General features: G+C 43.6%; 1 protein-coding gene across 4 annotated transcripts in view; it reads left to right on the top strand.

Moving 5' to 3' along the window:
- The first annotated feature begins 2,658 nt into the window (after positions 1–2,658).
- The window catches only part of fynb (FYN proto-oncogene, Src family tyrosine kinase b), a 76,601-nt gene continuing 57,219 nt past the window's right edge, over positions 2,659–22,040 (top strand). For 3 of the 4 annotated variants that reach the window (XM_084560471.1, XM_084560469.1, XM_084560472.1), the window contains exons 1-2: positions 2,659–2,793; positions 21,734–21,802. The gene's annotated coding sequence lies outside the window, so the exon portion shown is untranslated. The remainder of the gene's footprint in view (positions 2,794–21,733; positions 21,803–22,040) is intronic. The other variant, XM_084560470.1, reaches the window with a different exon arrangement.

Genomic DNA, 22,040 nt, shown 5'->3' with positions numbered 1-22,040 from the left:
TTTCACGCCGTTTCATTCAAAGATGCGTTGTGAAAAAGATTTATGAAGCATGTGGGAATGAGAAATATATTTAGAGAGGAACCTGCATGACATGAGAATGACATGCGCAGATGTCGAAAGAAAAACATGCATGCTTTGGGGATGTAATTATTATTAACAGGAGACGCTGAAATCGGTTATTATATAGTATTACGGAAGTATAAAATTATAAATATGGCACATAGCTGCGTTGATATTAATATTGATTTCACAATATTTAGTGAGAACTTCAGGCTTTAGTCAAGAAAAGAAGCTTAAATATTAATATTACCTCCCATTTTACCACACTGAGTCTGCGCTCAGTTTCGGATGATGCCAGGGCTTCTTGCATGCGAGTGATGGTCACCGCGTTCCTCCGTCCCACCAGAGGGGAACAGCTGCGGGTTATGAGCTGTGGGAACATGTCAGAGGGCAGAGTGGCTGTCATCACTGACCGACCGGCCTGCAGACATCAGACAGCAACTGGCACTTGAATCAGCGGACATTTTGCTAAAGTGGCAAAAGCTGTTTAACAGCGCTGTTACAGGAGGACCTGTGAAATACTCAACTCATTCAAGGAACACCTGGATAAATGAGTTCAGTAGTAGTAACAGCAACAGAAGGAAATGGATAAATACTGTACGTCATACACTGCCTGGACAAAACAAAAGTCGCCACATGGATTTCACTGAGCAAATAGGTAGGAGCCTCCTATTGGATAATTACTGCATGGGTGATTATCTTTCAGCTGGCAACAAGTTATTTAACCCCAACTGATGCAATGAGTAGCTTCTCATTTCTTAAACAACCATGTCTAAAGACACATCCTGTGGTTGTGGAAAAGATGTTTGAGAAGGGTCAAATCATTGGCATGAATCAAGCAGAGAAAACATCTAAGGAGATTGAAGAAACTACTAAAACTGGGTTATGACCTGTCCAACGGATTATTAAAAACTGGAAGGATAGTGGGGAACCATCGACCACCAGCAACAGTAGAACTCAGGGCTATGTTTAATAGTGAAAGTAAGAACACTTCCACACAATGTGAAGGGAACTCAATGGATTGGGACTGAACAGCTGTGTAGCCTTAAGAAAACCACTAATCAGTGAGGCTAACTGGGGGAAAAAGGCTTCAGTTTGCTAGGGAGCATAAAGATTGGACTCTGGAGCAATGGAAGAAGGTCATGTGGTCTGATGAGTCCAGATTTAACCTGTTCCAGAGTGATGGGGGCATCAGGGTAAGAAGAGAGGCAGATGAAGTGATGCACCCATCATGCCTAGTGTCTACTGTACAAGCCTGTGGGGGCAGTGCTATGATCTGGGGTTGCTGCAGTTGCTCAGGTCTAGGTTCAGCAACATTATGTTGCCCAAAGAATGAGGTCAGCTGACTACCTGAATATACTGAAAGACCAGGTTATTCCATCAATGGATTTTCTTTTCTTGGCAACAGCACGATGGAGTCTTTTCTTCCCAAGATGACAATGCCAGGATTCATCTGGGCTCAGATTGTGAAAGAGTGGTTTAGAGAACACGAGACATCATTGTCCACCACAGAGTCCAGACCTTAACCCCATTGAGAATCTTTGGGATGTGCTGGAGAAGGCTTTGCTCAGTGGTCAGACTCTCCCATCATCAATACAAGATCTTGGTGAAAAATGAATGCAGCACTGGATGGAAATAAATCTGGTGACATTGGCTGTCGAGCTTCCTGCCATTTGGCATCAAGGTGCTGTTCCACGTGTTGACAAAAGATGGCGCCCTAACGTCAGGTAGAAAAGCGCGTAGCCTACGCTGCAGCTCAACCAGCTGTGATTAGAAGTCAAACAGCTGATTGATATATTGCAAAACATCGACGACCTCCACGTGACAGAGAAAACTTTACATAATTTAAAAATGTAAACGGTCTCAGCAAACTCTTTACTGGCATTATATTTATACTGAACCATTAGCATGTTTTATTGTTATAAAGTGCCTCATATTGCACTCTTAAAAGCGAATAAAAGACTAAGACGTACACATTTTGCTGAGATATTCATCTAAAAATCACCCTGAACTTTGTTTTCGCTCAACCGCCGCCACCGCCGCCCCGCCTTACCCTCTACTCTCCTCTGATTGGACAAGAGACCTGTCAGTCAAAGAACCGGGTCCGCTGCGTGCTCGGAATTCGGAGTTGCCGGTACGTTCAGGTGTGGAAATGAATGAAAAGCGTCAGACAAAAGTCTTAAAGTTATGAAGTTGGCTCGGGAGTTGTTTTCACTTTTCTGGAGCCGACGTCAAATGTGATATTTAACGAGGCAAATGCGAGCCGTAAAGGATGCTAATGATGTGGGCCGCCTTTAAGTGAACGACAGAACAAATAAACATAGTAGCTTTTTGCGAATCCCGCGGTTAAAACGTAACATTGAACGCATCTGCTAGTGATTTTATTTTAATTTTCCTTCTTTTTTAAAAAACAAAAATAAAAAAAAAAATACACTCGTCTCCTGTGTAAAGCCTTTGTTGGGTCTCGTTTCTCGCGCCTCGCTGCCCGAATTTCCCACGGCTCGTGAAGGCAGCGGCAGTTCCATTGTGGCCCTGCAGAGCTAACGCCATCATCATCATCATCACACGCCGCGGTTACGACGAGCAGCACGGCGACATCAGGGCCACGGCAGCAGCAGCAGCAGCGGCGGCAGCAGCAGCGGCGGCAGCAGCCTCAATTAACGCCACATTATTTTTATTTTAACGGGCTATGGAATATAGGGCTGCGAATTAATAGTAGGCGCGTTTGAACTGGTAAGTGAGCCGCTGCTTTTCCATTATTATTATTATTTTTATTTGTTGTTGTCATTCAGCTTGCTCCCGTCTCCAGCAGCCCGAATGAATCACTTTGATTTTTTTTAATTTTTTTTTATTTTTATTTTTTGCATTTTTACTGTTATTGACGCTTCTTGCGCGTAAACGTGCTTTAGCCTGGTTTGGCTGGCTGGCCACACACACACACACACTCCGGGCTGCCTCCTCTGCACGGGAAAAGGGCTGTCTTGGTGAGGCGTCGGCTGTTTTTTTGAATTTTTATTTTTTTTATAATGTGGCGTATTCAGTGAAACAACACAGCGGCATACGTGCAGTGTGCGTAACTGGGACCCACACTCCACAGTCGCTTGCTAAGAAGCCAGGGTCTTTTTTAGCTTTCCAAGCATCCTGACGCATTCGCTTCTGACCCTCTCTGCTCGGTTGTTTACCATGCATCCCCCCCCCCTTCCTCCTCCTCCTCCTCCTCCTTCCCTCCCCTCTCTCTCTCTCTTTTTTTTTTTTTTCCTCCCGGCATCATCAGCATCTCATCTATTGATGCTCGGTCGAGTCAGTTGAAGGACACAGCCTCACATGATCCACTGGCTCTGTGTTTTTTCTGGCGTAGTATTTAGTTAGTCATGGATGCTCTTGTTAACTTTGAGGACCAGGAGGAGAGTGGTGCAGGTGTACTGCGTTGGCATCATGTCAGTCCATCTATCTTCACTTATCCAGATGTGTAGCTGTGGTTTCGGCACCGCAGCACGAGGCACTAAACTCCCCCCCAACTTTGTGTTCTTCTCCACTAGTTGGGTTTGGATATTTCAACCTTCTCCTCCTCGTGCAAGGGAAGTGTCTCCCTCCTTCCCCATTCTGGTAATTGGGGTTAAATACTCTCCTCACCTCGATTTCCCTGTTAAACAATGATGGGCATCCCTCCATCCACTCCACTCCCTCGGCCCATAAAGCCTGGTCAGGCCTGGACCGCAGCCGTTTGTTGCGCGTGTTGTGTTTGCGAAATTAGTGCAATTGATTATGTCGCCCGCCGCTTCCATTAGCTCACCAAACTCTCTCCCTCTCTCTCTCTCTCCCGTACTCCTTTAAGAAGTGTTCCCTAATGAATCAGCGTCTGTTTACACAGCACGAGACAGACAGCGAGGTTTCGCCACTTCGCGACGGATTTATTTTAGGTGGCTCTCGAGGGAAAGCTGCTGAGTCCGGAAGCGGCGCAGTGCGATGTGGAGTTGTAATTCCCCCCCCCAGCTTTGTTTTGCCGGTGAAGTGCTATTATTTTCAGAAAACCCGCCTTCCACTGGCTTTAAAACGGTTCTCTGTTCAGAGGTAGGAGGTATGGAAACCAAGTAGGGATGCACCGAAACAACACGGCCGAAACAAGATGTTGTGATGGTGCAAGCAACAACCGCAACCAACGCATTTTTGTTATTTCGGCCGAAATTTTTCGGTGCATCCCTAAAACCAGCCTCAGGACCCACTGTGCTTTACGAAAATATAGTTTTCTTAGAAGCTCTGTACACTTTCATTATCTCATGTTTGGCTGAAGTCTTCATTAATCCTAGAGAATCCTCATCTGACCCCCGGCTCCTTGCAGAGAAAAAGAAAAGCCCTCTCTTGTCAGAATAAGTTATGAGTAAAGAGCTACTCCTTTTTTTTAATTCTCGGTGCCGTCCAGTAGTCCCTCGCGTTCAGCCTGCCGGCCCGTTCAGACAGACAGCTTTAAACAGCTTGTCTTCCTTTTTTGCACTGTAATGAAACGCTGCCAAAGCACCGTGTTCCTAATCGCAGTTCACCCCCGTCACGAGCTGACAGGCGGATACTTTGTGCTGGCAGGACACCTGATCCGGCATGTTATCACACAGAGGCGAGCAAGGCGGTAACACAGGGAATCTGATGCAGTAGAAGAGAAGGATTTCTGATGAGCAGTCCCGGTGATTAACTTGGGGAACTTTAGTTGCATTTAGATGTACTGTTTTTTTGCTTTCATTAGTGGGTTACTTCTCTGTGGTCAGAATATTTTGATAACTTGGCCTAAAGTTAGCCATGTGGACTTTTGATTTAAGCACCCAAACGTAACTGGAATGATAAAAATCGTGTACCCTCTTATCGTAACTCTTCCACACAGGGCCTCAGGAGTATGAAATCCCCTTGAGGGGAATAAGCTCAGTTGATAATGTACTTTAATGGTGCACTTCTTAAACACTTTGACGGCTAAATGAGCACAGATGCCAAACAAACAATCAGGTTTGAACTTTGTGGAGCTGTGGAGCCCAAGCTCGGTCGCCCCTTTAGGCCTGTGCCACTTGGTAGCGTTCAATTTAACCGTATAATTCGTCCTCTTGTTATGAATTTGTCATCCGTTGGTGCTGACGATACACCGTTAGGGCCTGATCTGTAACCTGGAAGTATCTCACGTGCATGTAATGGGCACGGTAGAAGAGTCTGAGGAGGAGCTTCCTCCGTCATTTGGAAAGGGTTCGGCAGCACCGGGTCAAGACACAAGGCAAGCGTGGCATCTAAACGAGGAGAGACGGGTATCCATGACAACGGAGGATGAGGCTGAACGGTCACCGATACGGGCGACCTCGCTCACTGCCGTGCTTTGCCTGCTCCGTCTCCGCTTTGACCACGAAAGCACTCACTTGATGCCTTCAATAACAGATGTGGGCAGTGATTGGCTTTAAAGGGGAAATACTGTTTATTTACAACCAGGACCTTCTTTCTGGCATAAAATACAATCGTTTACTCACCCATATAACTTTGGTGTCATTTGGAGTCGTTCGGTCCATATTTAGATCCAGTGGAGCGTCGCGTATATCCATATAATGGAAGTGAATGGGGCACCGAAACGCAGCCTCTATAACACATTATCTGCCACAAAACTCGTTCATTTCACCAATATTTTGTTATGATACGCATCCGGGGTCTGTAGATTGACCTACTAACCACGGACCTGGATGATGTCATCTCTGAGCGCTGTGCTTATTGTTTACCTGTTATTTGCTACTGCTAGTTTTTTGCAACACAGCTGAATATTTTTTCCGATTCTGACGTTGTGGACGAACCATAGAAATAAGGTCCAGGTTGTAAAAAACAGTAGTTCCCCTCTAAGCTGCTCTGTAGGAAACGTTCAGTCACTACGTTACATTATTTTCAAAAATTCTAAAAGCTCAAAAGCTGCTTTATTGGGAGTCGAGCAGCGTGTAGAATTCTGAAACACAAGTGTTGCTACGAGAGGAAATGATGTGTGAAGACGGCTATCAGAAGTTTACCGAGGCTTTGGCCTGATAACATGTTGTGACAGTCATCTTTTACACAAACTCGCTTTTTTTCTTTTGATTTCTTAAACTTCTTGTGAAAAAAAAAAAAGTTTTCTAATCGTTTAAGCCCTTAATTACTATTTTTGTGTCAGTCCAGCTCTTCCACAGAATGGGGTGGTTGCATCTAACCTGCCATACCTTTATAAGTTAGACTTCTACCACAAATACACGAAAGTGAAGCTGCTGTGCCCGGTAGTGACAAGTTAAAACGTATACCGCTCTGTGAATGTGCACAGGTTTGCGTTAAAGATCTTTATTAGAGTTAATGTAAGAACTTCATCCATATGTCTCGTGTTCAGCGGTGCATTTTGTAGGGTGGTGTTGACAGAAAGTCTAGTCCAGATCCTTCTGATAGACAGTTTCATTCAGGAACTGCTTTTTTTTTTTCAGACCCTTTGCTCTGATCAGCTGCAGCCTGCTTCCTTTAATTATGCTTTTAGACGTGTGAAGGACCTGGCTGGACTCCCACCTGTGGTGGACTGAATTGATTCGACACACACCTGTGAATGTAGGGTCCCGCAATTCCCGCTGGATGTCAGGATGAGATTTTCGCCTCTCAGACTGATTTTGGAGCATTCATTTTAATAACACAGGTTAACTCTATTTTCTTTTCTCAGTTTCATCCTATTAACCATGTTATGGCCATTTGTGGGTTCAGACCCCTGGGTTGGAAACCACAGGCTGATCAGGATTGGGTGTTTATGAATGGTTTCCATATTTTGGAGATGTTTAATGAAAGCAACGTGGCACACGTGCACTTTCTGCACATGTCTACAGATTTTACTCAACCTGGATAGCACCTGCTCTCAGAATTTACTCTATCCTCCTCATTTATGTGGCTTTGATTCATGCTCAGGAGCGTGCTGTACTCTGCTGATGTAGTGTGGTCCCATTGTTCTCAGTGTCCCCAGAGAAAACAGCAAGCAGCTTCTTCTGGGAAGTGCAGGTGTGGTGTGTACTCACATGGTGACTCCCTACGTCCCTTTTGGTCCCTGACTGTCTCTAACCGCTCTCTGGCTAGAGTCATTTGGAGCAGACTTGTGTAGTGGCCAGTGCAGAGAGCTGCCGGAAAATCTAATCCTTTTGCAACTTTATGTAACCGCTAATGTTCCACTGAAGAGTTACATACTTTCCTGACGGTAAACAAACATTTTGGGAGCAGTTTACCTTTAATAGTTGACCAGAGAAACATAGACAAACATCATTAAAACAGCTAAATGTTGTGTTCAGCTGTTTTGGTTCGCAGCCATTCACGTTTGCCTTATAAATGTCTTGCATGATTAATTGTTGGTTGCTGGCGAACTTTAAAACTGAAAGGTTAACCCGACCTTTCAGCCTTTCAGTGTCTAATTCTTAAACTGTAAACAGTTAAACTGTACTTGTATTTCTCTGTTCTGGCTCCCCAACATGGATTAAATGAGTCCTCTGTGACAGTTATTTGAATATATTTTGGGTTTTGAACTGTTGAACAGATGAATTTAGGAATTTAATCTTTTATAGACTCTTTTAAATAGTCTGTAGATTATCCCATAATGGGAGCAACTGCAAACCTATCATCAACTGGTCCTTTTATTACTATTCAGGACTTTGTGGTTAAGGTTTTTTTTTTTTTTGCCAACTTGAAGACAGAAACAGAAGCTGAATGGACAAGTACAGTAAGATGCAAAGATTCCCATTTAACAAAAAAAAAGAAACACATTTGAAACGTTTCCCCACTTCTTTCAGTCTGTGTTAAATATGGCATGATTCAGTTTTAGGCCCTTGGCAACCCTGTATTTTAATTTTAGCCAGATTTTATCCATCCTATCTATCCATTTTTTTCCCACCTTTCCGAGGTTGTGCTGGGTGGCAACAGGCTGAGCAGGAAATTACGGATTTTAGTATTTTCTAAGCACTTTGGGGCCACACGTGTCGCAATCTCAGCCTGAGATGTTCTGTTCTATCAGTGGAAACCCTGATTCTAACCCTAGCCTCTAACTCTATCCATACATATACACAGGTAACTGCCTTACTCCAGCCCTAGCCTAAACCTAATTCTTGCATGTTAGCTAGATAGATGGATGGGTGGATTGGTGGTAGAGAGGGAGAGAGAGAAAGAAAGAGAGAGACCCATTGACCCCAAACCTTTCAAACGGCCCTTTGTCCACAGATAGATGATCTAAAAGTCAAACTAGTCCTCACAGCGATAGCTGGACACAGTCCACAGACAAATGAGGACTGAATAGATGAATAGATGAATAGATGATTGGATGTACTCTGACTGTTGTTCAGCTAACATCCGTCTGATTACACAATAGCCCTGCAAATCAGTTTGTGTCTGTTTTACGTGCATGCCTACAGTTATTGTATATTGGGCTCAGAGCACTATCAAAACACATGCCTGGACATCTGATATGTAGACTAGGGATGTCCCAATCAAGAATATTAGAAGATCCGATACTGATCTTCTAATATTCTTGATCCTGATCCACTTTTAAATAATCCAAATTTCCTTCGTTATTCTCCAGGACACGTGTATTAACTGTATTGAATCCAATAAATAGGACTGTCAAAGCCAATGCAGCGAGGAGACGGCAGCTCGTACCTCGGCTCCGTAGTCCTCTCTAGAATATGTTTCTCTTCAACGCTGTCTCCAGGAAACTTTTCTTTTCTTTTAAATGCAGCGTTCAGTGTTTGTGGTTTTTTTTTTTTCAGGCCAGCCTTTGCCTGCGTCTACCTAGTGACAGCTCATGAGGAGATATTTCAGCTTTCTTAAAACTAAAACCAGTGTTGTCATTGGTTCCTAAGATTGAGATAGACGCACTGATCGTGTTGATTTTGTACAGCTCTTCTCTTCTCTTCATACTACAATCCAATCAGCTTTTAGGCCTGACGGGACTTTTTTCGTTTTTTTGTCTGGTGAGACCGCAGCAAGGTTTCTCACAAGAGGATGCAGGAAATGATGAGTATTGAAAAAAAATATCAACGTGAGAACTTTATGAATTGTTACTGGATCTTTCAAACCAAGATCAACTTCCGTTTCCCACAAAATTTCATGAGATCCTGGCATCGATTCTTCTAGCCCCTAATTATGATGCTATCCCAACTGTTAATAACTATATATATACAGTATATGGCTTTAGCGACATATGGGGCGCTGTTTGTAAAGTTGCGTACGTTAAAATGAACACGCATTTTTTCCCACATTTAGCTTAGCTTTTAAAGTACGCAACCTTACAAACGGCGAAAGCCATTAAAAATGACACCTCATTTTTTTATGTTTTTGGAGCTAAATGTGGGAAAAATTGCGTGCGTTTTTTTTAATGCATGCGTTTTTTTTTTATACTTGCGCAACTTTACAAACGGCACCCCCATAGCGACTCAATAGTGCAGTTCATATACAGCAACACTAAACATAGGCTGTTGAGACGTGGCATTCTATGGGCAACTGTATGTAAGATTAAATAAAGTATATATTATAATAAATTCAATTTATAGTAAACGGTTGACATTCAATTTAACTTTGCTAGCTAGCTCTTGAAAAGTTAAGCTAGTTCGCGTTACATCTAAAGCCGTTTTCTCCGGGTTTTGACCAACTCTCTTTGAATTGCTGTAAATCTCCATGGTCTAAAAGTCAAGAGCACAAACATCAGGTTTTAGAAAAAGTTGCGTAAAATTTTATTAGTGAACACCAATAGCTTCTCATGCTACGTGAGTTGTCCGTGCCGTTTTCTCCGCCAGGTTAAATTACAGACCAGGTGAGTGGCCGGCCCTTTGGGGAGAGATGATTTCGGGGTCGAGACCACGGCTTCTAATATTCGTGATCCTGATCCCATATGGGACGCCGTTTGTAAAGTTGCGTACGTTAAAATCATCATGCAATTTTTCCCTCATTTAGCTCAAAAAACACCTAATTTTTTAATGTTTTTCATCCTGCCATTGTTTTCTTGGGGGGGGGGGGGGTTCTACTATCTTAATAAAAGCCCCTAATTATGATGCTATTCCAACTATATATACAGTATATGACACATGAAACGTTATTTGAGACGTGCAAAAATATTTCAGGTTCGTCATGAGACCACGGCGGAGCAAATCGCCATAGTATTAACATTGTATGGGAAACCCTGTGTGAAATCCAACTGCTTTCAAGCTTGAAACACTCTGCTTAGGGAGTTTAAACCTGCCTGTCAGTTGTCTGTAGCCACCTTCACCCTGTCATTACGGACGGCTGCAGAAAGCCTCCCTCTTCTCTTCAGGAGTTAATGTCGCACATGGAGCTTGTGGTGGGTCAGATGGCCTTGGCTCATGCGTTCGGTACTGGGTGTACAGTCAGCCACTTCTCCGCCCCTCAGCGTCACGCCAGAACCTTAGAGGTCAGAAAGACACCACAACAGTGCTGTCCTTTGTGTCACTCCTCCAGCAGCGGAGATAGATGAAACGTTTCTCTTTTCACTCTCTCGCTCGCTCCCCCCCCTCCTTCTGCTTTGGGGGCTGAGCCGTGACATACTTGGAAGTCTCAAATGAAGTTATTGTTACAGATGAGTAAATGTTGAGCCACGGATGAATGAAGGCTATGACAGAGGCGTCAGGGGCGCACTTTGACATGTGAGAGCAGGGCTACAGATCATATGATCTCCTTGGAGCGCCTGCAATTCTGCAACTGCTAGTTTTCTTTCCTGTCGATTAAAAAAAAAAAAAAAAGAAGGTCTCTTTTTCTTCGCTTTTTTTTTATCCGGTGACTTCATTAAATAAAAAAACAACCCACTGGGTCATTGTTGTGGTGATATCAAGTGAGAAAATGATGTGTGAAAACCGATGAAACCATGAAAGCTTGTCAGAACAGGGCCTGTCATATCAGGGCTCATATCAGCCCTCCGCTTCCACCTGCTAGAGCCGCTCTTTATGTTTGCTCACGGGGTGCTCGAAGTGCGCAAAGTCAGCCGGTGGCCGTCGAGTGTGGCTTCATTTCCCCTGAAAAGAATCACAGTTGCTCATTTACATCTGGAGCACAGGCAGAGGCGAGAGAGCTCCGGCGAGCAAGGCTTTCGCTCATATCCCGCTCAACATTTTCTATTTTTAATCTCCCTCGCTCTTTTTTTTTTTTTTCTTTCTTTCTTAATCTCTCCAATTCCATTTAGCTTTCAAGTCCGTTTAGCCTTGATTCGGGAGTTCAGCAGTGCACCTCGGTCTATATTTAAAGCCTCACCGCTGAATAAATCGAGCAGAAATCTTTTAATTTAGCCAGCCACCACCCAACCCTGAAGTTTATACTGCTGCCGAGGCAGAGGGATGGCGGTGGTAAGTTCTTCTAACAGGTTTCAGCCATATGTGGACGTTAAGCAGCTAGCCAGAGATCCCTGGCAGCTGAGAGAAGCTGAGAGAAGCTGAGAGCAGCAGAGAGCGATAACTGACTCTATGCATTATGCTTTCTTAGACTCTGTCCCAGATTTCAGATCATTACCAGTAAAGTATGCTTGGGCTTTTTAATTTTGGGTGACCCTCCTTCCAGGCTGCCTCTGCTTTGCTTTCACACCTCTGCAGAATTATGTGTGCATTTATCTGCTTTGCATTGATTTTGAAGGAAAAAGCTTAAAAAACGTCCCCCTAAAATTGTAACATCTGTTTTGCAAGGAATTAAGACAAATGAATTGTCAGATCAATCAATAGATGGGTGTCTTGAGGATGAGAAAACAACCTGAACACACTACAGCAAGACTTCTACAATACTGGGCTGTGCTGTGAAGCAGACACGACATGTGGTGTGTGTGTTTTCTTTCCAGCGACAGTAGCGTGAATAGACCAGAGTGCAATGTGACCACAATGTGCAGGTTTTCACATGTGTTTACTGACAGCACTTGAGAAGCCAAGCCTTCCTCGGTAGCTTATTTTAAAAGAATTTAGCAAAAAAAAAAAAAAAAAATGTAGAAGCAGATAGGATACTTCACTGGAAAAACACTTGTTGCACTTACGCAACATTGTGGAAAAAGGGTCACTGTCTTACTGGTGTTATAATATTACAGAAAGACATTTTGTAATGCTGAGCTTTACTGTATTTTAGAAAGATTTAAGCGTTTCCTCTGACCTTTGTGGAGGGACTCTTTATTTTAGGCACCTCTTCTTTATAGAGACTGCTTTGCACTGCACACGGATGCCAGTATTTCTATTATTAGCTTATAAAACCAACCGATGTATCGGCAAGGGCAGTTAATTGGTTGGGACTGCAATATATAAAGAAATATTCGAGGTAAGGAACGTCCTCCAGACTAGCACTATCACCATTTATCTTCTGTAACTGCTTGTCCTGTGATGGGTCATCGGTTGAGAGGCGGGGGGTACACCCTGGGCAGGTCTCCAGTCTATCACAGGGCTAACACAGAGAGACAGACAACCATTCACACTCACATTCACACCTACGGCCAATTTAAAATCATCAATTTTAATGTGAAACATTAGATAGTAGGGATGCACCGAAAATTTTCGTCCGAAAACTGAAAATGCACTTTCGGGCCATTTTCGGCGGGAAATTTATCGCCGAAACAACACGGCCAAAACAGGATGTTGTGATGATGCAAGCAACAACCGCAGCAATTGTACAAGAGTTGAAAAATTATCATCATCTAATAGGGATGCATCAAAAATTTTCAAAAATTTTTCAACTCCTGTTCAGCCGGGAAATGAATGCATTAAATCATTAACTAAAGACCAAACAGCGTGGGGTGGAATGAAAAGTCTGCATTCAGGTGTTTGTTCAAAAAGTAAATCAAACTAGTCAGACCAATTATGTGTAGTGAATGGTGAAGTCCTTCTCTTGTTGCACGGTATGAATTGTTCTAATTCTTCAAGTGGTGTTCTGTCAAGTGGTGCTCAACATTTCACTAGTGAAGCAGGTGATATGTTGGAGGGGGTTCCTTCCATGACCCATGTAGCCTTCAAATGAGGCCCTTCACCAGTCGCAAGTCGTGAGGGCGCCTTTCTTCCCTGCCGTAACAGCGGGTGAGCCGGGGCGACAAATTTCACCGCGCCTTATTATTTATTAATGAAATGTTTACCGTGCTGGCGGGCGGACCGATGACAAGTGTTTGCGAAGAAAGTGCTCTCTGTAAATATGTTAATGTCCCGGAGAGCTCTCATACATAATTAACTCGCTGTGAATTTTCCAGTAGTTTCTGATGTCACGTGTGTGGGAGTGGCTAGATTTGGTCACAACAAAGCCAGGCTGTGCTGCATGGGGAAATGTCATGAATTGATTGTGACAGTGTGATTTATACAAATAGGAATACAAAGACTAATGTGTCTGAAAACAAAATCATCACAACTTTATGGGCAACAGTGTATTTTATGGTGTCTGCAGATGTATTCGCAATTTAAATGTAGATATTCTGATTTTGCGTCATGCTCACATTTCTGCTCAGACCACAGTTGACTAGTGTTTAATCTAATCTCAGATAATAACTGCGTTTCAGGCTTCTCACAGTCACAGAGATGTTCTGTTAAGGCCAGTTTCCTCTGCAGCATATAGTCACTGACCCGTCTGCTCTCTGTGTTGCGCTCTGCTCCCCTTCGACTGTGCAGCGTCATTTCTCTGCATTGCTGATGCAGCTGCAAGATGCTGACAAAGGAAATGATTGCTCAGCCTGGCAGCGGCAACGTGCTGGCAAGCCCGACCCCGGCGGCCTCCACCAGGCTCCATCATAGTCGGCGATGTCTCCGAGGGATAGATTTATGTTGGCAGAGTCACAGGGCTTTATCTTCTCGATGCTTTGGCACATGTTTAATAGCCGCTAGCTATCAACATATACAATAACAACGATGGCCCGATGCTTATAATGCAGCCATCCCTGTCTGCCCCAGACGGTGATTTACTGTATATGTGGCAGTCCCGCTATGACATCAACACTGATTGCTACGTGGACCCTTGGTCAGATCACGAAAAATCTCCAGTAGCCAAATTTGTGTGGTCAGAACTGTCAGCCAGCACCCAAGATCCAATCGTACTTTCATACTCTTGTATGTAAATAAAGATCATTTGAGGCTCAGCTGCTGTGTCTGATGGGTTGCTACCACCGTATCTGGACCACAAACAGCACTGTTTGTTGTTATATGCGTCCCAATTTGGGAAAGTGCATCTTTTAAGAGGGAACTGCGTGCAGACTACTCATATTCAATAATTTAATTTGTTAAATTTTGATTGGATTTATTCATTATTTAGTTGGTTGACAGCGACAAGGACAAAGGACAAATCAGAAGGCTTTCATTACTAATGAATCCCTCATTACTACACTTGCTTAGAGGGCTTTTAACTCTAGTTGTGGAATGAGTTAATCACTCAAGATGACATCAGTTGAGGACAAATTGCAGGTTCACGTTAGGAAAGGATAAGGTCACAAGTGACCGAGACCACCTCCAGACAGGGTCTCAAATAAGTCCCAATGAGTCATGGATGTGTCACTTAGGACGCATCATGATATCAGGTCCGAACAGGGCAGTAGACTTTGTTTTTGTCTGGAGGCAAATCAGATTTGTTTCTGTAGTCAGTCGTTAAATCAATTTTTAGGTCAGACTGTCCAGACTTATTTGCGAGCGTGCAGAAGGCGTGATTATATAACAACAAAGGTACTTCCAGCTTTGCCTTTACACTAGCCTGTTGGTAGCCTGGAATAGCCAGAATTCTTCTCAGGTGGAAGTCTGGTAACATTTGGTTTTCATTGTGGGGTCCAGTTACAACCGGTACAGAGAAAAAAGTGTCTACACGCAAATGGATAGTCCTACAACCAATTACAGCCACTTTGTCGTGATCCAATCAAGCTGTGCTCAGACGATATGTATGACTACCTCGCTCCTCCAAGTTGCTTCTTCAGTACTGATGTAGTACTTGAACGAGTGGCGCAACATCTTCAAGACTGTCTATCCAAGGTATATCCAATAAGCATGGTGAAACAAGGGCTTCTTCAGTTCTGAAGTAACGTTATCAGTACTGAAGACTGGAGAAACATCTTTAAGAAACCCTACGAGTCCATTTGTCCTTGTTTCAGCTTGCAGCAGGGTCGCCTCTGGCTGGACCAGGGCCCCCAAACAATACTACTGGCAATGTTCTTCAAAGAGCCAGTGAAGGAGTATCCTTTTTGCTGAGGCAGCATCTTCTGATTACCTGCTCAGTGAGGCTTCCTGCTTTCCTGTCCTCCTGCACTACTATCAGGAAGTGACGAAGAGGAAGCTAGGAAATGGCGACAAGAACGTGAAGAAAAGCAGGAGGCAACTGTTTGCTCTAATTAAGCATATATATTTGCCTTTACACTAGCCTGTTGGTAGACTGGTATAGCCAGAAGTCTTCTCAGGATGTAAGTCTGGTAACACTCCATTTGGTTTTCATTATGGGGCATGTTACAACCAGTACAGAGAGAAAAGTGTCTCTACACGCAAATGGATAGTCCTACAACCGATTGACTACCTTGCTCTTCCAAGTTGTAGTAGTAGTAGTACTTGAATGAGTGGCGCAAAGTCTTCAAGACTGTATATCTAAATGGTATATCCAAGGTATATCCAATAAGCATGGTGAACCAAGGGCTTCTTCAGTTCTGAAAACTGGAGAAACATCTTTCAGAAACCCTAGAAGTCCATTTGTAATAGTTTCAGCTTGCTTGCTCGATTTTGGTTTTCTTTTTTTTTGGCAGATTTAAAAGTGCAAAAATCTACCATTGCATATACTGTACATGCAAGTTTAGATCTTTATTATTACTTTCTTAATGATTTTTGCATCAGTGTGTTGACTTCATGGACTCACTTTATTCATAAATGTTGGTTCGTTAAATGTATGCGATGATACATCATTCACTCCTAGGGCCAATCCTTGAGAGGTTTCCCTCGCTCTGTGTTCACGGTGCGCCTGTGGGAATAAGAGTTAATTATGTCTTCCTATGAAGACACAAAAGCTATTCGGTGCTTCTGAAGTGTTCGGTCTTGATCTGAAAAAATAAATAAATAAAAAAACGCCATCATTTTTGCTCCCTCCATAATGCTTTAATCACCTGGTAAATCCCTCCCTCATGCAGCGTAGATGCAGACTGCTGGGGCCGACTGAGTACAGGAGGCCTAATGTGCTCTGAGGATAATTGTCCATTTTAATCCACTCCTCAGCCTCTCAACCAGAGCTGGCAGTTGTGAACTGTCAGTCAAAGCACATCTGACGGAGCTCATGGGAATGACGAAACATTCAGGATATTCTTGCGTGTCATATCTTAGCAATGAACTGCGGGACAGCGATTGAGGAAAAACCATCAGCAACTAAATATATCATCACTCCTGAACCGCTGCATAAACCGTCTGCAAGGTTGCTCCAAATCCATGTAAGACTGCACCTTGCAGCTGTAAGCCTTGCAAGTGCAGCTCTCGTTGAAATGGCAAGGTGCCTTAGGGACTTACCCTGAAATGAACCAGAAGTGGGTGGTTCTCGGTGAGATTTATGTTAAACTGTAAAATGCAGAGAAAGGAGTCACCCACCTACCACCACCACAGAGACATGGGTTCATTTTCCAGCAGGGGCGCCTCTGGCTGGACCAAAGCCCTCCAAACAATACTACTGTTCTTCAGAGAGCCGGTGAAGAAGTATCCTTGTTGCTGAGGCAGCATCTTCTGATTACCTGCTCAGTGAGGCTTCCTGCTTTCGTTTCCTCCTGAACTACTACCAGGAAGTGACCACAGGAACGTGAAGAAAAGCAGGAGGCAACTGTTTGCTCTAATTAGGCATATATATACAGTAAAGTACAATATAAACATGTGATATTTGAGAATTTGTGGCCCTTTCAGTAGCCACAGTTTCACAGAAGTGACTCAGTCGAGTGTAGAAACAAGTGTTTAATGTGTTCATACGAGCTTTTTGAACTGGCGATTGACGCCGGCATGTTCCGTTACTGTGAACTTGGCCCGCTTTGTAGCTTGAGAAACAATGAAGTGGTAAAAAGCACCAGTTGCGTCTGAAGCGTAGTCGTAGTAAATAGTTTGGCTCTGTTGAGGGCAGTGATACACCCTGTAACATCAAAATGCCAAAACCACGGAAAGAAAAAACAAGAAAGCAAGCAGAAATGGATAAAGACGTGGGTCTTTTCAGAACAACTTCAGCTTTAAAGCCCTTTCTGAGCAGCTCAGACGTTGATGAGAGTAATGAAAACTTTAAAACCGCCCCTTCCGTGTACATTTAAACTGCGATTAACTCATATTACCTGTGCGTTAGTTATTCCGTAGTCGTGGAGGAACTTTTAAATTATTATTTTATTAGAAAATTTATTAGAAACTGTTCCTACCATAACTCACGTGAAGTGGAAACCCAATTGTCAGCAGCCAGGAAGGTGATGATGTATGTGTAGCTATACTGAGCTATGCTATAAAATAAAAATGAGAACAAAACCTGATTTTTTTTGGATGCACAGTACGGTACACTGAATCTTATGCCTTGTCTCTGGATCCTGCTGTGTGTCCGGAAACTTCAGTGCTCATCTCATCTGTCTTACTAGCAGCAGCAGCAGCAGCAGCAGAATGACTGCGCCTGTTGTGCCTCTGCCTGTCATGTGAACGCTCTGGGTAGCTGAAGGATTTTACCCCCACAGCCCATCAGCCATTATTTCTTTTTTTCTTTTTTTATTGGAGAGGGGGGGCTGCTGTTGAAAGGGGAGACTCTCTTTCCTCAGGGACTCGCACACTCAACGGCGAAGCCTGTCACCATGACGGCCCGTTGCCAGGACGGCCTTGGCCGAGGTGGAGAGAGTGGGAGGACCGGAAGGAACCCGCAAAGCGAGCGCCCGACATGTGGGGCGGCCAAAATGACAATTTTCTGCTGGTGAAGGAGACTCAAATCACATGTTTCACTCACAAACTGAGGTCGGCTGGACTATTTTGGGACACTGTTCTTATGTACAGATATCCAAAATAGATACCCTGTAACTTACAGCTGAAAGATCGGTTTGGTTTCTGGTTGAGTGCTGCTGGTACTTTACTATACGTTGCTAAAAGTCAGTGCTGGTTTTGTTGTTTACTCTTTTGAGGAGAGCTGACAGGTGTATGATGTGATTCGTAATACCGCGAACTTCACTGGAAAGGAATCAAACCGGTCCTCTTCTCATCCTGTTGTCCTCATTACCTTCGCCTCACGCTCGTCGTTTAGTACGTGACAGAGGCCGAAGCGGTTTCACACTGTCCTCTGTATACGTCCACATTGCTGCCATTCCGCCGGGAGGGTTAAATTAGAAAGCAGAGTTTTTAAAAATAGCAGGTTGTTTGTGTCTGTGCGGTCAGGCTGGGGCTGCTTGCAGCATAACAGTGGCCGATCGCTTCAGCTCGCTCTCTGATTGTCACATTCAGCAAAAACCAACAACCGTCTGTGTATTTTATATTTTACTATTAGCGTAATAGCTTGTTATTTTTCAGGTTGGTTTGCAGATTTTGTGCAGCTCACTTCCATCAAGTAAACTGAACCATTCGGCCTGTGGATGTCTAATTCAGCCAATAACAGGAAACGTTCTGTTAAGAAACCCCCACAAACACAAACCAGCAGCAGCAGCAGCGGTGGCGGCAGCGGCTTTCCACGTGGGCGTCTGCTCTTGCAGAACAAATAGTTGCATCACATCAGCGAGGCCGCTCCGCTCCGGCAATCAGCAAAGCCACGGAGACAGATTAAATTCGATTAGCCGGGCTGAGCTTTAAAGTCAAATCAGCAGCTAATGGGTTCTAACATATTTGGCAGCGGTGACAGTGTGTCTTTTGTAAATAAAGGGCAGCAAGGAGGCGCTCCGTGAAGTTAACCCCGGCCCTCCTGCCACACAATGGCTCCACTGTGTAATTCTGCTGTCAGTCAAAGAGCTGGCAGCCGCTGTAAAGTTTATCCATGCCCGGTGGAGGTTTGTCTTGTAAATAAAAGTTACCATGTAGAACAACAGATATGTCCTTTTATACTTTAGCTCTGCACTTTTTTTCATAACAGATTTGCAATAAAGCTTGCATTCTGGGATAATCGAAGCAATGACGGCATCAGCTGAAACAGAGCGGTGCCTCCCTTTTATTATGAAATGGGTTGGTTTGGCTGAAATGTGGGCCACTAACATAATATACGATTACAGATTAACTCACTGCCTTGAAGGGGAACTACCATTTTTTTACAACCTGGACCTTATTTCTGGCATAAAATATGATCGTTTACTCACCCATATAACTTTGGTGTCATTTGGAGTCGTTCGGACGATTTAGATCCAGTGGAACGCAGCGAATATCCATACAATGGGAGTGAATGGGGCACCGAAACACAGCCTCTAAATAATGCATTATCTGCCACGAAACTCGTTCATTTCACCACTATTTTGTTATGATGTGCTAGTCCGAATGACTCCATATGACACCAAAGTTATATGGGTGAGTAAACGATCGTATTTTATGCCAGAAATAAGGTCCAGGTTGTTAAAAATGGTAGTTCCCCTTTAATACTACCGTATTTACATATTTTGATTTGCATCCGCCCATTCTGAACTAAAATCGTTGAACCCAAAGCCTCGTGATTCAAGTGGTTTAAAACATGTTAAGATAATAATGCCAGTATTGACAGTAAAGAGTACATACACAGCAAATAGTTTTCTCCTATTTTTTTTTTTTGGTGGTGAACAGTTGCTCATATTGGCGCTGTTTTTACCAAAAAGAGTGTAGTGGACAAAATGTGTCAGAGCTTTTAGTCATGCTTTGAAAAAAGGACTGAATGTTTGGGGGAAGTGGTGGGTTTTAATTTGTTCCATCATGTTTTCCACATAGTTTTAAGTTGTCATCTCGCTGCAGTGGTTTTTTAGTGGTTTAACGACACAGACTGGAGAGTTAGTGCCGTTATCTCGATGAGTCTAGCTCTTCATATTTACACAACTGTAACCCTTTTTGGACAGTTTTCTGGAAATGTGGTTCAAATTTACACCGCAGCTGGATACAAATCCAACAGTCACCTAATTTAACTCCGCCTTAGCGAAGTTTTGCCTCATTCATTCGGAAAAAAAACACACAACCACTATTATAAATGATGGTCTGCAGAAGAAAAAGCCTTGTGAGTGATGTTTGTCGACTAGTAATGAGAGCCTTTTAACATATCCTATCCTCGTAGCTGTTAATCTAAACAAGAATCAACAAATGGAAGTATTTACCGGTGTGATTCTCTCATTAAATAATGTGTCATCATGTGATTAATTATGGATGCCGTCATGTTGTTGAATGAGGAGCCGTGCATGATTCAGTATTTCCTCAATCACTGATGTCTTTATTTGCCTTTATTACCAGAGATTACGGTGCATGTGGAAACTTCCAGGGTTGGAATTATAATCTGAGTATTGTGCAGATCAAAAATCATGACACACACATAAAACAGTGTTGTTTGTGGTTCTGAAATAACAGTAGATAGAGATTCATTAAAAACGGCCGTTGTTAGAGTACTCTGCTGCTCCCCAAAGGATTTTGGTGTTTATTATGACAAGGGAAGGCTTTACTGCTGAACAGGTACTTTAATATTTGACACTTTTCTGAAAATATACAGGACTTGGAACTGCTTGATAGTGAAATTGGAAAGTATTTGGGCGGTGTTGTATTGGTACCATTATTTGTGTCTATCCCGCAATAGACTGGCCAACACAGAGAGACAGACAACCATTCACACCAATTTAGAATCACCAATTAATCTAATGATCATGTCTTTGGACAGTGCCAGGAAGCCGGAGTACCTGGGGCATCAGGGCTAACCACTACACCACTGTGCCGCCCCATATAACTGAATATTGGACGCAAATTGGTCCAAAACAACTGCATGCTTGTGATATAAATGGCAAGCAAAAAGGTTCCGGGTTCGAATCCATGGGCCGACTGGGTCCTTTCTGTGTGGAGTTTGCATGTTCTCCCTGTGTCTGCGTGGTTCTCTCCGGGTTCTCTCCAGCTTCCACCCACCGTCCAAAGACATGCTGGTTAGGTTCATTGGTGATTCTTAATTAGTGTGAATGGTTGTCTGTCTCTCTGTGTTAGCCCTGCGATAGACTGGAGACCTGTCCGTGACCCACATGCTTTTGCATTGGGTCCACTGCCAAATGACAGTGAGTAGTATTTTTGTCAAACCTGCCTGCAGTGGCCTGCATTAAATAGCATTGTTTTATTCACATCAATGAATAAAAGGATTTCTAAAATCCACCTGTTCTAGTGGCTGGGTGAGCGGTGAAATGGGGCCGTCAAAGAGGCCTCTGATTAATGCCGGCAGCTCATGCGCTTCTTGCCACAACCTGTTTTTTTTTACTAGTAGAAATATTACGGTCACACTTCCAATATGTTTCTGTGCCAGTCAGGATTTGGATCATTTATTCCAGCTGGACAAATCAGCATTCATCATCTTCTCCTTTGTCACCATGTTCCAGATTTTATCACAGTGATAATAGGTTAAATCAGCCGAACTAATAGAAGCCGAGGCCGACGGTGCCTTGGTGCCGTCCCAAAGCGATGTGGCGGGGGGGGGGGAGAGATTTTGCAAGACCCATTTTCTCAAAGCGTGAATGACAGCAAGTGGCACGTGCAGTTGATATTCATCTTTTATTGAACGCTGCGATGAATAATTGAGCGTCTCCGTGTCCCTGCAGGGCCTCTGTTTTGGCGGCGCACAAAGCAATGTGGAGGAAATAAAGGTCCTGACACGCTGAAAACCAGAGGTATGACTCTTCACACTCCACTGGACACTTACACACTTGTAACCTCACGCGAAACACACTTGTGGATGAACCAAGACCAGCATATGAGAATAACCTCCTACCAGCAGCAGATGGCCGGACTGCAAAACATGCTCATTATGGAGGATTACTCTAGTCTTTAAATGGATGTGGGTTTTAGGCACAGATGCACCAACACACACACACAGATATGCATCACTAACTGAGATCGCTTACCAGA

This window comes from Chelon labrosus (assembly GCF_963514085.1).
Source record: "Chelon labrosus genome assembly, chromosome: 14".
Classification (NCBI taxonomy): Eukaryota; Metazoa; Chordata; class Actinopteri; order Mugiliformes; family Mugilidae; genus Chelon; species Chelon labrosus.
This window is presented reverse-complemented; position numbering and strand designations above follow the sequence as displayed.